Source organism: Ahaetulla prasina, chromosome 9 (assembly GCF_028640845.1).
Source record: "Ahaetulla prasina isolate Xishuangbanna chromosome 9, ASM2864084v1, whole genome shotgun sequence".
NCBI classification, from domain to species: Eukaryota; Metazoa; Chordata; class Lepidosauria; order Squamata; family Colubridae; genus Ahaetulla; species Ahaetulla prasina.
This window is the reverse complement of record NC_080547.1, coordinates 23,990,892-24,003,825: the sequence shown is the minus strand read 5'-3', so window position 1 is coordinate 24,003,825 and position 12,934 is coordinate 23,990,892. Positions and strand designations below refer to the sequence as shown.

The 12,934-nt window shown below is 40.7% G+C and overlaps 1 protein-coding gene across 19 annotated transcripts in view; it reads right to left on the bottom strand.

The window, feature by feature from the left end:
- Positions 1-5,886: 5,886 nt before the first annotated feature.
- The window catches only part of CAMK2B (calcium/calmodulin dependent protein kinase II beta), a 214,786-nt gene continuing 207,738 nt past the window's right edge, over positions 5,887-12,934 (bottom strand). For all 19 annotated transcript variants that reach the window (XM_058194307.1, XM_058194325.1, XM_058194310.1 and 16 more), the window contains one exon: positions 5,887-11,329. The gene's annotated coding sequence lies outside the window, so the exon portion shown is untranslated. The remainder of the gene's footprint in view (positions 11,330-12,934) is intronic.

Here is a 12,934-nt window from a genome sequence, read left to right as displayed (position 1 = left end):
CAACATTCAATGCTTGGTGACTGACTCCCATTTATGACGGTTGCAATGTCCTGGGGTCACGTGATCGTCTTTTGGAACCTGACAAGCAAAGTCCATGGGGAAGCCAGATTCACTTAACATGTGGCTAATTTAACACCTGCAGTGATTCACTTAACCACTGTGGCAAGAAAGGTCGTAAAATGGGGCAAAACTCACTTAACAAATGTCTCATTTAGCAACAGGAAGTTTAAGCTCAATTGTGGTTGTAAGTCAAGGGCTACCTCCACAGAGTTTGCAAGCGATCTTGTCCCCCTCCCGTCGGTTCATCTAACCTTAGATTGACGCATTCCTTTTTATATTTTATTTTATTATTTTCATTTCTGCCTGGATTAAGTCAGAGGATGCAAATACAACAATCATAAAAACCTGATCAGGAGCAGGACATTTTAGTATGCTCGAAAACGTGAACGCAGACTTCAAGTGTGTATTGCAAACGAAGAATATTTTCCTTCTTTAATTTGCTAGGAAGGCTGACAGCTGCATTTTTATATTAAAATTGACTCGGTAGCATGTAAAAAGCAGGATACGGAAAAAAGAAAGCTTGTTATAAAAGCTCAGAAACACACTGAAGACTTTTTTTTTCTAATGCTTCTAGTCCCCTTTTCATGTTTGGGTGTGTGTATGTGTTTCTTTTTAAATTTTATTTTATTTGCAGTTCTCCGAGACAAAAACAGTCGGAATTGGTTGTTTGTTTGTTGTTTTTTTACACTTACAAGGCTCAGAAAGAAAAGACAGTGAAATGGTAAGAAAAAGAAAGGGAAAGTTACGTCAGAAAGAAGAAGAAAAGATCCACCAGCATTCATAGAACAGACTAACAGCTCAGGTTTGCTTTTAGTTCTCAATAGAGATAATATATATATATGTATATATATATATATATATATATATATTTATAGATATAGATTTTTCTTCTCTTTAAGGTCATGCAAAAGAAAATCCAACCCCCTCCCCCAGTCTAAAAATACCCCCAGCAATGTACTGAGTTCCATAGTAAACAAGGTGAACATCAAAGGGGAGGCAACCCTGGTACATTAATGTTTAATAATGAAACACCTGTTTCAACATGCGGCTTGTAAGTTTTTTTTTTTTTCATATACATGGATGTAGAGACACTTCTCAAGTTAGTCTTCCACAGAAACCATACAAGCATATTATATTATGCCCCCCCCCCACTGTGAAATCTCCCTTTTTGCATGTTTATTCGAATACCCACCTCCCCTGTTTCCAACTCCTCCCCTCGAAAAAAGAAATGCCAAAAAAAAACAACAACCCCAAAAACGTTTAAACGCAAGGGTGCAAAGGCAAAACAGCTGGAAACGACTGGCTCTAAACATTGTCTCCTCCCTGGACAATCCTGTCTTGGAAGCACGTCCTCCCCAAGTGCGCGCGTGTGCAGGGGGTTGATGGAACCACAGCCCCACTTGAGCTGTGAGTGTCGGGCGGGTGTTTTGTGTATGGAGAGGGAAAAAACGATATTTGACCTAAATCCCAGCAAGCAGCCTGCCTCCTGTTCTTCAGCATGCTCACGACACAACTGTGTTGGGGAGGGAAACAATACAAGGGAAGGCCCCCCAACTTAAGCTTCATCTAGAAAATGGAGCAAGAGTTAAGTCTTCTTGCACTCCTGTGCTCCGCTGAATGCCACTCCAGCTATTACGGTGGTGCAGTGCAAAGCCCAATCTCAGGACTGGGCAGTTGTTAAGAGAGTTAATCTCTTGATATAAAGTGCTTTCAACGCTATTATCAGTGCTGGTGGGACATTCCCCCCCAATGCCTGCTCAGACCTCCCTCCCCCCTCCCTCCCCTGTTCCATCGTTCTCTCTTGGTCCAATTATCTTTTACATTCATTAGCCATGCAAAATACTGCATTGAGATGATGGGGATGGTCTACAAGGAGAACCTGGACTAAGGCTGCACCTGAATACTATGAAACGTCTCCATGCTAGAAGGCCTCCAACTGCCAGGTTTGCACAATCACACAAGTGTGCTTCCTTCCTCTTCTCGAGTTGCTCACGCTTAACGGCGGAATGAGTCGATGGCCTCACGCCTCAAAAATTCAAGACCGCATCAGAGAGATTGAAAGAGGCTTCCTTGTCCACTATCAACCGCAAGGAGCAACCGAGCCCTTGGTTATTGTAACCAGAGGAGAACCTATGGATCTTAAGCAGCTGTCAGTGCTACAGGAGCAGTTTTAGATGGAAGAAACAACTAAAGTGCAAAAACAGGTGAGATCTGCCTGAACATAGTCTAAACCACTGAACTACAGTCTAGCCATAAGGCACAAAATAATGCTTGCCCAAATGCTTCCCCCCCTATTTTCAAGTGAAAGCGTCACTTAAAATCTGTCCTGTCCACCATGGTGCAGCATCCCCATGGAATTAAGATGCTTGTTGTCAACCAAAACAGGAACTGCGTCTTCTATTTCAATATTTCATCATGAGCTCCAGTTGCTAAAACTTTCCTTTCAACCATATGGATTGATCCGAGATGTTCAAGCATGTGAATTTGCATAGGAATGTCTAAAAAACAGGTATGCAATTCAATACTCTTGTGTTTTCTTCTCATTGGTCCTGTCCATCACGCTGTAAAATGATTGCCGGGCCCTAGAGCTTCTCCTGTTGTGTCTCTGGGATGTGGATTACCCTGCTTGTAAGCAGCCAATACACAACTTAACACTGACATTTGTATTATCATTTTTTGCATACCAGCCATAGTAAGATGACAAGACAAGCAAGCCATCACAGAAGTCATACTAGAAAGCAATATCATTCTGGGGCAAAGAACTGGGACACCATAGTAACAAAATTAGATGGGACACCACAGAAATGACACCAGAAGCAACTCCCTTAGAACATGCACAGGGAACAGCAATAATCATGCCATTTGTTAAGGAGACTACATTACACCATCCCAGCTCAACTAATCCCTTAGTCCATTGTCTCAAATTTCAGCTTTGGTTTCTGACAGCAACTATCGCTCTCCAGAAAAACAAATCTTTTTGCTCAAAAATACTGCCAATTTATGTTCTTTAGCCCAACAGGTTCTAATTTCTGAACAAGCACATAACTCTTTCTGGGAGGTAGTTTGGCAGCTCTAATACCTTCCAAATCTCAACTGAAGTCATAGTTACAATGGCACAAAAAGTCCTCGGTGTGCTCATACTCTTAATGTAGTTGCAGTCTATTTTTGACTGTTCTTCTTGCCAAGTACATGCAATCAATCTAGCTTTAAGATACTGAATCCCCGAAGCATCAGATCATGCAAAGTTGTGTTTCTTGTACTGGGAGCCGACTGGAATACAGACAATGACTTTTTTTTTTCAGATTCAGAAAAGTTTCTCCCACAAAGCACAAAGCAATATAAGCAATGAAACCCATCCGTTTCATATGAGACTGCCAAAAATATCAGACTCCAGTTAAGAGTAGTACACTTGTAGTAGGATAAAAGCAAGGCAAGGTAGGTAGGCACAAAGTAGGTTTAATTTGAAGTACTTGGGAATGAAGGGTGGTTAGGAACAGCTTCCTTAGAATTAACAATATTCCTATCATTCAATGCAGGAATAACTGCTCAGCAAGATCTCTAGATCTCTTGCCGGCCACCATAGCAGACAACTTGGTGAGTGGGTAAGCACACGCCCATGAGGGCATTTGCAACTGGTCATATGTAAAACATGTGTACAGCTCTAAGTCACTTGGCCTTCTCATCTGATTTTCACTCAGTTTTAGCAATTAGGTGGCTTGTATAAGATGACACTGGTTGCAGACTGAAGTATGGGTTGTCTTTCAGAAAATGATTGGCTATTAGGAGAAAAGCTGCAGTACTTGGTGTAATTTTGTGACTAAATGCAACTTGTCATCTTTTTTTATTCCCACCCTAACAGCAGTGGCCATACTTTATCTCTAAACATGGTCTGATGATATGAACTTTAGTTACCATAGTTTGAAAATGATGGTGTCAGTGTAGAAGCAAGACCTGCAAATAAGCTGGCTGCTCATTTGACTTCATTTATCAATGTTTTATCACTTGCACAAGAGCCAAGTATTGCTAAACTTTGCAGAATTAATTGTTGGCAAGACTGGAGCGAGAAATTTGCCTATATCTGATTACATGCAAGATATGATGATATTACCTTTTTTATAAATACGAACGTTGGAATTGCCAATAGAAAAACTCAGGTCCAGTCATCAATTCGATTTTTGTTCTCCATGAGCATCAATTTTAAAAATCAATCTGTTAACTCATTTTTTGAGACTACTGCAACCTGACTCATGAGACACATTTTCATTTTTGTGAAGACTTAAATTGTAATATATGTAATTATATTACATATAATTCCACTTTCATGTAATTCATATAATTGCAATTTCACTCGCAGCCAGACAACTGAAATCAGGGAGGAGGAAGGAATGATTGGAATCAATGGGTGGCTGGGAGGGAATTGAATTCATGTGCATGGGAGGTGGCCTGGGAGAATCTTGACAACTCAAGGTCAAAGGCGAGCAGACTATTTCCCAAAACAAAGAGATTGCACTAGATTGGTGGACATGGGCCAATGGGTGGCCAAGGGGGTGTGGGATTTTAACTATGCAGGTTTTGAAGCAAAAATCAAAACTGGCTTTGCTTTCTACTGTGCCTGTATGGATCTATCAGTAAATTTATACCTTGGTAAAATAATGTCCCAGGAATTTCCTTTGCTGCATATGCCAGTGGGACGGTTGACAGCTCAATTCTTTAAACTGGTAGGATACATCAGTGATCTCCCCGATTGATCTGAATAGCAGGGCCAGCCTTCCCTTACCTGTTGTCTTCCAGTTGCCTTAGATTGCAACTCATAGGATTCTCAGGCAGAAGGCTATTGGATGTGTTTGGTGGGAAATTTAGAATTTGTAGTTGATGATGTCTTTAAGATTCAGAAAGATTCTATTTGACTTTGATGGAAATTACCCAAGGTTTTAATACAACTTTGCTGCCCTCTGGTGACCATATTACAAGTTTTAGAAGCAAGAGTGCTTCCATGAGACCAACACAAGTTTCTGAATTTTGCATGGAAGTTTGTAGTTTAAGAAATGCACACTAAAATGCAACTTGTCATCTTTTTTTATTCCCACCCTAACAGCAGTGGCCATACTTTATCTCTAAACATGGTCTGATGATATGAACTTTAGTTACCATAGTTTGAAAATGATGGTGTCAGTGTAGAAGCAAGACCTGCAAATAAGCTGGCTGCTCATTTGACTTCATTTATCAATGTTTTATCACTTGCACAAGAGCCAAGTATTGCTAAACTTTGCAGAATTAATTGTTGGCAAGACTGGAGCGAGAAATTTGCCTATATCTGATTACATGCAAGATATGATGATATTACCTTTTTTATAAATACGAACGTTGGAATTGCCAATAGAAAAACTCAGGTCCAGTCATCAATTCGATTTTTGTTCTCCATGAGCATCAATTTTAAAAATCAATCTGTTAACTCATTTTTTGAGACTACTGCAACCTGACTCATGAGACACATTTTCATTTTTGTGAAGACTTAAATTGTAATATATGTAATTATATTACATATAATTCCACTTTCATGTAATTCATATAATTGCAATTTCACTCGCAGCCAGACAACTGAAATCAGGGAGGAGGAAGGAATGATTGGAATCAATGGGTGGCTGGGAGGAATTGAATTCATGTGCATGGAGGTGGCCTGGGAGAATCTTGACAACTCAAGGTCAAAGGCGAGCAGACTATTTCCCAAAACAAAGAGATTGCACTAGATTGGTGGACATGGGCCAATGGGTGGCCAAGGGGTGGGATTTTAACTATGCAGGTTTTGAAGCAAAATCAAAACTGGCTTTGCTTTCTACTGTGCCTGTATGGATCTATCAGTAAATTTATACCTTGGTAAAATAATGTCCCAGGAATTTCCTTTGCTGCATATGCCAGTGGGACGGTTGACAGCTCAATTCTTTAAACTGGTAGGATACATCAGTGATCTCCCCGATTGATCTGAATAGCAGGGCCAGCCTTCCCTTACCTGTTGTCTTCCAGTTGCCTTAGATTGCAACTCATAGGATTCTCAGGCAGAAGGCTATTGGATGTGTTTGGTGGGAAATTTAGAATTTGTAGTTGATGATGTCTTTAAGATTCAGAAAGATTCTATTTGACTTTGATGGAAATTACCCAAGGTTTTAATACAACTTTGCTGCCCTCTGGTGACCATATTACAAGTTTTAGAAGCAAGAGTGCTTCCATGAGACCAACACAAGTTTCTGAATTTTGCATGGAAGTTTGTAGTTTAAGAAATGCACACTAAAATGCAACAATTTATAACACACTAAAATAACATTATTTAAACATTTAAATAATGTTGTATTATTTAAATGACTGTAAAAATCACAGAATGCTATTTTTGAAATAATTTTTGCAATATAGAGTTATTTTACCAAAGATTTAAATTTAATCATTACAATCCATCAGTGGGTCAACAATAGAAAGGATTTATAACAGTGGTGAAATCTAAATTTTTTTGCTACCGGTTCTGTGGGCGTGGCTTGGGGGCGTGGTATGGCTTGGTGGGCATGGCAGGGGAAGGATACTGCAAAATCCCCATTCCCTCCCCACTCCTAGGGGAAGGAGATTGCAAAATCCCCATTCCCACCCCACTCTGGGACCAGCCAGAGGTGGTATTTGCCAGTTCTCCAAACTGCTCAAAATTTCCGCTACCGGTTCTTCAGAACCTGTCAGAACCTGCTGGATTTCACCCCTGATTTATAATTTATTTTGATTAAAACAAAGTATTGTCTCCGTTTCACCTAATACAGCTGAAATGAACAAAACTCTAAATTCTGCAGAGTATAAGTAAAACTATTGGTCATCTGGCTAATTGTTACTTGATTTTGGCCATTTATTTATTTATTGGCCATTTAGTTCAGCTTCCCTAGAAACATGGGTCTCTGTTATCTCTGCCAGTATGGCAGGTAGCATTATAGCCACAACCTCTGATGTGTCTATAAAAATGATTATATGAGTGACATTCAATAATTCTATTCATTTTATTTTACAACCTAGTATAGTTCTGTGGTTTTATTTAAGTTAAAATTTAATTGTGAAAAATGACTTGTTTATTCTTGCCTGACCTTAATCCCAATGAGATACCTTATTCACTGAGAAGGCACATAAATATATTATATGTTTTACTGGCTTGTTGCACTGCAAATACTGAGAATCAGAGTGTTAGGAGAAAGGATACCAAATTTTCTGGCATGTCTTAGGAGATAAATGAACTCCTATAGGAAATATTTAATTGCTGAAATCCTTGTAACTTTATATTGTCCCTTTCAATAAATCTACTTAAGAAAACTTTGTATGACTTGTGCCTAGAAAAACAGTTACTTTCAATTTAAATCAACTGCCCAACATCACTTACTCCTCATTTGTACCTAAGGGAAAATATATTTAAAAACCATACACAAAAATTCTACGGGAAAAATTATGAGCTAACATAGGGAAAGATGACACAACGAACTTTAGATTAGAAAAAGAGAAATGCATTTGAACTTGGTTACATTCACCCATCTCTATCACTACAGACTATGTGAGTTCTAAAAATAACACTGGGATTGAAATTTTGCATTTACATCAGACTGAAATGCTGAATTAATTCTATTAGCATCAAATAGAATTTGATTGAATAGAATTAATTCTATTCGCATCAAATCATAAAGTAACAGGGAAGTCAGGCAATGATACATTTTGATTGAGACACTGCAAAAATGGTTTTTATCTAATTTAAAAAAGTCTCTTTGGGGATTTTCAGCTCCTAAATTGTAAATTTTTTGTGTTATGCAAAATAGCACTTCAACCTTTCATTCCAAAAGCGGCATTGCCTTTCCATTTATTTTTAGCCGACATCTCTTGGAGTGGAATCCCTGTGCAACCTAAGTTTTCAATATTCTTGTTCTGCAATCAACAGTCCTAGGAAATCAACACGTTTGTTTTGGTGACAGAAGTTCCTCCGAAGGCAAAAACTGTAACCTATAGTAAGAGGAAAACCCTTGAGACTTAGGAACATTTATTTTGCTCTCATATGAACAGGGAAAGGGAGGCAGTGTAGTCTAGTGGCTAACACTCTTTCCATTCCTGACAGACCTCATATGGCCCTTGTTTGCCAGTCCTGTTTTAATATAGTAAACTAATATTTGTTATGTAATTTTATAAAAATTTGAAGATCTGGCTTAGTCCATAAATTCTCTCTCGGGAATAAAAAAAAAAGTTAGAAACAACTGTATTTTCTGCGTGCACGTTTTCTGAGTATTGTTTGAATACATGAAAGCTAACTAAACTCCCCTAAGTCAGGGGAATCCACCTTTATTACAGATATGGGAACATCCACCATTGAGAGATAATATAAAGCCCCCGGAAGGGCACAAGTGAGATAAGCGAAGAAGAAACTTTATTAGCTTCTAAAGCATACAAGAAGAATTCTTCTCAGACTCTTTTGGGGAAAGTATTTCAGATACATCTAACTATCCAAAGGTTGAAGGAAAAATTTGCAACATGGGATCTGCTTTTCTCCCTATGACATCCTATCATCCCTGGAGCCACGCACACCTAGAATTCACCATTTAATTAAACAACAGGATGACTGGACGCAAGCTACGAAAAAGGAGTGTCAACAAGAAGTCCATGGGACTGGTCAAACAACCTCCAAGCTTTAAATGGCTAAGAAAAGTAGGATTTCAAAAGACCCCAAACCATCATCCAGTTCTAACTATGGGGTTCTTGATATTAACCCACTTGATTTCCCATTTAGCTGATGCTCTGTGCGCAACCCACATACCATCTCAGAAGCAAAGCCCACTGAAATCAACTTGAGCCACTTTCCCCTTGTCTCCCTCTCTAGAGAGATTACTAGAAAAATCCCTCCCTTCAAAGCAACCACCTCATTAAACTTTGCCTTGAAATCTTTCCCGGCAGGAATCAACAATGTGAATTTCCACTTGTCGAAATAGAGGTTTATGCCCTGCAAATCTATTCCTCTAGTCATGGTCCATGAGGAATCACTCATTTGCCTCTGTGGTCACAAGGACTTAATTAACCACCACATGCTAGGAAACCAGTTGAAGCGATGGGGTGCTGAGCAAGCCACTGGGGAGGAGGAAGGTGTCTCTCCTTTGTCAATATTTAAAAATGGGGAGGGCAGAGCCCGTTAGAAGAAAACAGAGTTTTCTTATTAATACATTCTGGCAAATGCCACACTGTACATTTCTTATGGCCAATATGAGTTTCCTGGCATGAAGATGTAGTGAGCAGAAGACATTTGTTGAGATCTTCCACTGGGACCTGGGACAGCTGAAGCCGGCACTAGCAACTGCTCCACAGCATCTGATATCATTCACACCACCCTCGGCCAATGAAAGACCCCACAATGCCACCTTCCATTACATTGTTACAACTTGGTCCATGGGGAGAATTGCCCCCTTTGGTTTCACTTGCTTGGGGCCACCCGTTAAGTCAGTTCCTGAATCTAGAGCTCCCTGAAGAGCAATTTTCTCAAAGTTTGCTGTTACTCAGCTCTCCTTGCAGGTAAATTCACAGAGGAGAGAGAGAGAGAGAGAGAGAGAGAGAAAGAGAATGGAGATGAATGAATGGCCTATGCAACTTTATGTTGACCAGCTCTCTTTCTTCTAGGCTAAGAACTTCAGGCACCCACTCCCAAAAATAGTCACTTCCTATTCCTTTTAAGTCAACATACTCTAGGGAAGGTAAAGAGGAATGAGAAAAGGGGGTAGGCGGGCTAAGCATTTACAGAGTATAAGAAAGCATCTCTTCCTTGTTCTGCTGGACAGATAGCTTCCCAGCACTAGATAAGGCTGAGATTTAGCACTGTTGACTTTTTTCTTGCTAGCTCTTTGAAGCGACATTACAACTTCCCAGCCAGTCCCACTAAGCAAGGGCAATCCCCATCCTAATAATAAACTACAGGAGGGGCACAAGTACAACTCCAGTGTTAGTAGCCCTTGTTGAGAGATCAGGATCGAGATGCTAGTAAAATGTTAAGTGCTAATGAGAACGCAGGTATCCAAAAGTCTGCAGCGAGGCCTATATGTAACTCCAAGGCAATGCTATACGTCATCTACAGACCTATCAGGATGGACGCAGTCATGAGCCTACCAGAAACTCATTGGCAGTGGTGTTAGCCTGGGAGGAGCCCAAAAAGCAAAACCCCTCCGCCACCAATAGGATCCCCACTCCCTCTATTCAAAGGAAACAAAGAAATCAAATGAAGAGGCTGAATAATTAGCGTCATCATAATCCACAACTACAGCTAGAGGAGAAAGGAAATGAAGGGGCCTGGAGGGGAGGGGTCTTCTTCAAAACAAAATGGTAGCACTGATCACAAACTTCCAAGCGCGAACACAATCACCAGAGGAAAAAGGCCCGTACTTTTGGCAGAGAAGGCAAATACTATAAAAGGGGGCTCTGTGGTTTGGCTTTGTGTATGTGTGTGTGCACGCACGCACACAAACACATGCGCGTTATATGTATATATATATATTTACAATAGATCCTGGATTTAACAGACTCATGGGGGAAGGGATGTCCATCACATCTAAAAAAATTGCAAAATGCAGTAATTGTTTTAATACATGTGTAAAATGGCAAATGTGTATTTTACACGTGTTGTCAAAACGGCCAAGGAGCAGATGCAAAAAAGTGCACGGACAGATTTTGTCCACTGCATCTGAAGCCCGCTGAACTAAGGTCTGGTAAATTAAGTGTGTATGTGTGTGTGTGTGTATAGATGTGTATTCACTAAACAAACAAACAAACACTGTTCAACACTGGGATGGCTACAGGGAGGAGATGGGATCTTTGTTTTTTGTTTTGTTTTTTTGAAGTTGAGACATTTTTCACTGCAAAATCTGGTCACCTGAACAGCTGCACACCAAAAGGAAAAAAAGAAAAATGGAATTGATAGGGTTGGTGAGTGCATTACAGTCGGGCTGCAAGTCAGGCAGCTGGATGGATTTGGCTGGGTTTGCTGCTGCTGCTGCTGCTTCTTTTTTTTTTAAATAATTGAGTCTACTTGGATTTTTGTTTTTCTTTTGTGTTTCTCTGTCTCTCTCTCTCTCTCTCTTTGCAAACACAGGCACTGGAAATGAAAGAGGGGAAGGAGAGGGAACGGGGGGGACACGAGCATGCGGGCGCGTGCTTGTCACTGCTGCTCCCGGCTAGTGGCTCAGCTGAAATCACCATTTCCTTCGGGATGAAATCAGAACAGCCAGCATGAATTCTGAAAGACAAACAGAAATGGAGACATCGTGAGGAACAGCTCGAGAACCCCATGAGGGGGTCTAGGACAACTTGCCGCTGCTAAGTTGCCACGGGACAACTCACTGCAGCCAGCTCAGCTGTGGCCAGGTCACTTTGGGACAACTCGCCCCAGGACAAGGCTTATACACTAATATCGAAGAAATCGTGGAATAGAATCACTAAAGGATGCAAAAGGAAATGTGAATGACAAAAATTAAAATAATTTGAAAACTATTTTAAATACTTAAAATGAATCGTTGAATTGTCCCACAGTGAGTTGGCCATGGTGAGTTCTCCGTGGCGAGTTTTCCCGTGGCGAGATGGCCACAACAAGTTGGCCCATTCTGCCCACGAGGCAGGCAACCACATGCGATGCAGAGACCTGGCCCTGTTTTTCACAATCCTGAGGCCATTGCGCATAACTCAGTTTCAGCCTTGAGCCTGGACATTAGTGGCATTGTAGACACATCCAACCCAGTAGTGGGTTTCAAATCCCATCGCTACCAGTTCGCTCATGGGTGCACGTGTGCTCTTGTGCACGTGTGACGCTTCTGAGCATGCGCAGAAGTGTCCGGGCAGGTGGGTGGAGCCTACCGCCACTATCGGTTCGCCTGCTCCAGGGTGAACCGGTAGCAACCCACCACTGATCCAACCATTTCCTGATTAAAATCAAATACAAAAGAAACCTCTTTTACTGTAAAAGTTGGCTTACCTTAATACAGGAAGTCCTTGACTTACAACCACCCATTTAGTGACTGTTCGAAGTTACAATGGCACTGAGAAAAACGTGACTTATGGCCAGTCCTCACACTTACAGCTTCACAGCATCCATGGGATCAAAATTCGGACACTTGGCCACTGGTGTGTATTTATGTTGGCTGCAATGTCCTGAGATCACAATTTGTGATCTTCCCAGCCAACTTCCAACAAACTCTACAGGGGAATCTGGCTAGGTGTAAAGGCTGCATTATTCCCTTAACAACTGCAGCCAATCACATAACAACCATGATAAAAATGGTCGTAAAATCAGGCACGGCTCTCTTGATAATCAGTTTGCTTATAAATGGAAATTCTGGCCCCAGTTATGGTCGTAACTCATGAACTACCTGTAACTGATTAGAAGTCATGTTTCATGATCTTGCAGGAGGGACCCTGCTGTCTGCCTATGTTTTTTTTTTATTATTTGAATTTATATCCCGCCCTTCTCTGAAGACTCAGGGCGGCTTACATTGTGTTAAGCAATAGTCTCATCCATTTGTATATTATATACAAAGTCAACTTTTATTGCCCCCAACAATCTGGGTCCTCATTTTACCTACCTTATAAAGGATGGAAGGCTGAGTCAACCTTGGGCCTGGTGGGGCTTGAACCTGCAGTAATTGCAAGCAGCTGTGTTAATAACAGACTGCATTAGTCTGTTGAGCCACCAGAGGCCCTATATGTTAGAAGAATACCACTGCCACTCCTTTTTCTCCTTCTTCCAAGCACTTAGTCCTTTTCTAGAAGTTTACCAGAGCTTAAAACTCTGCTTCAAAAACAAATAATGATGCAACGCTCCTTTATTTTACGATTCTTCCAGCTTCAT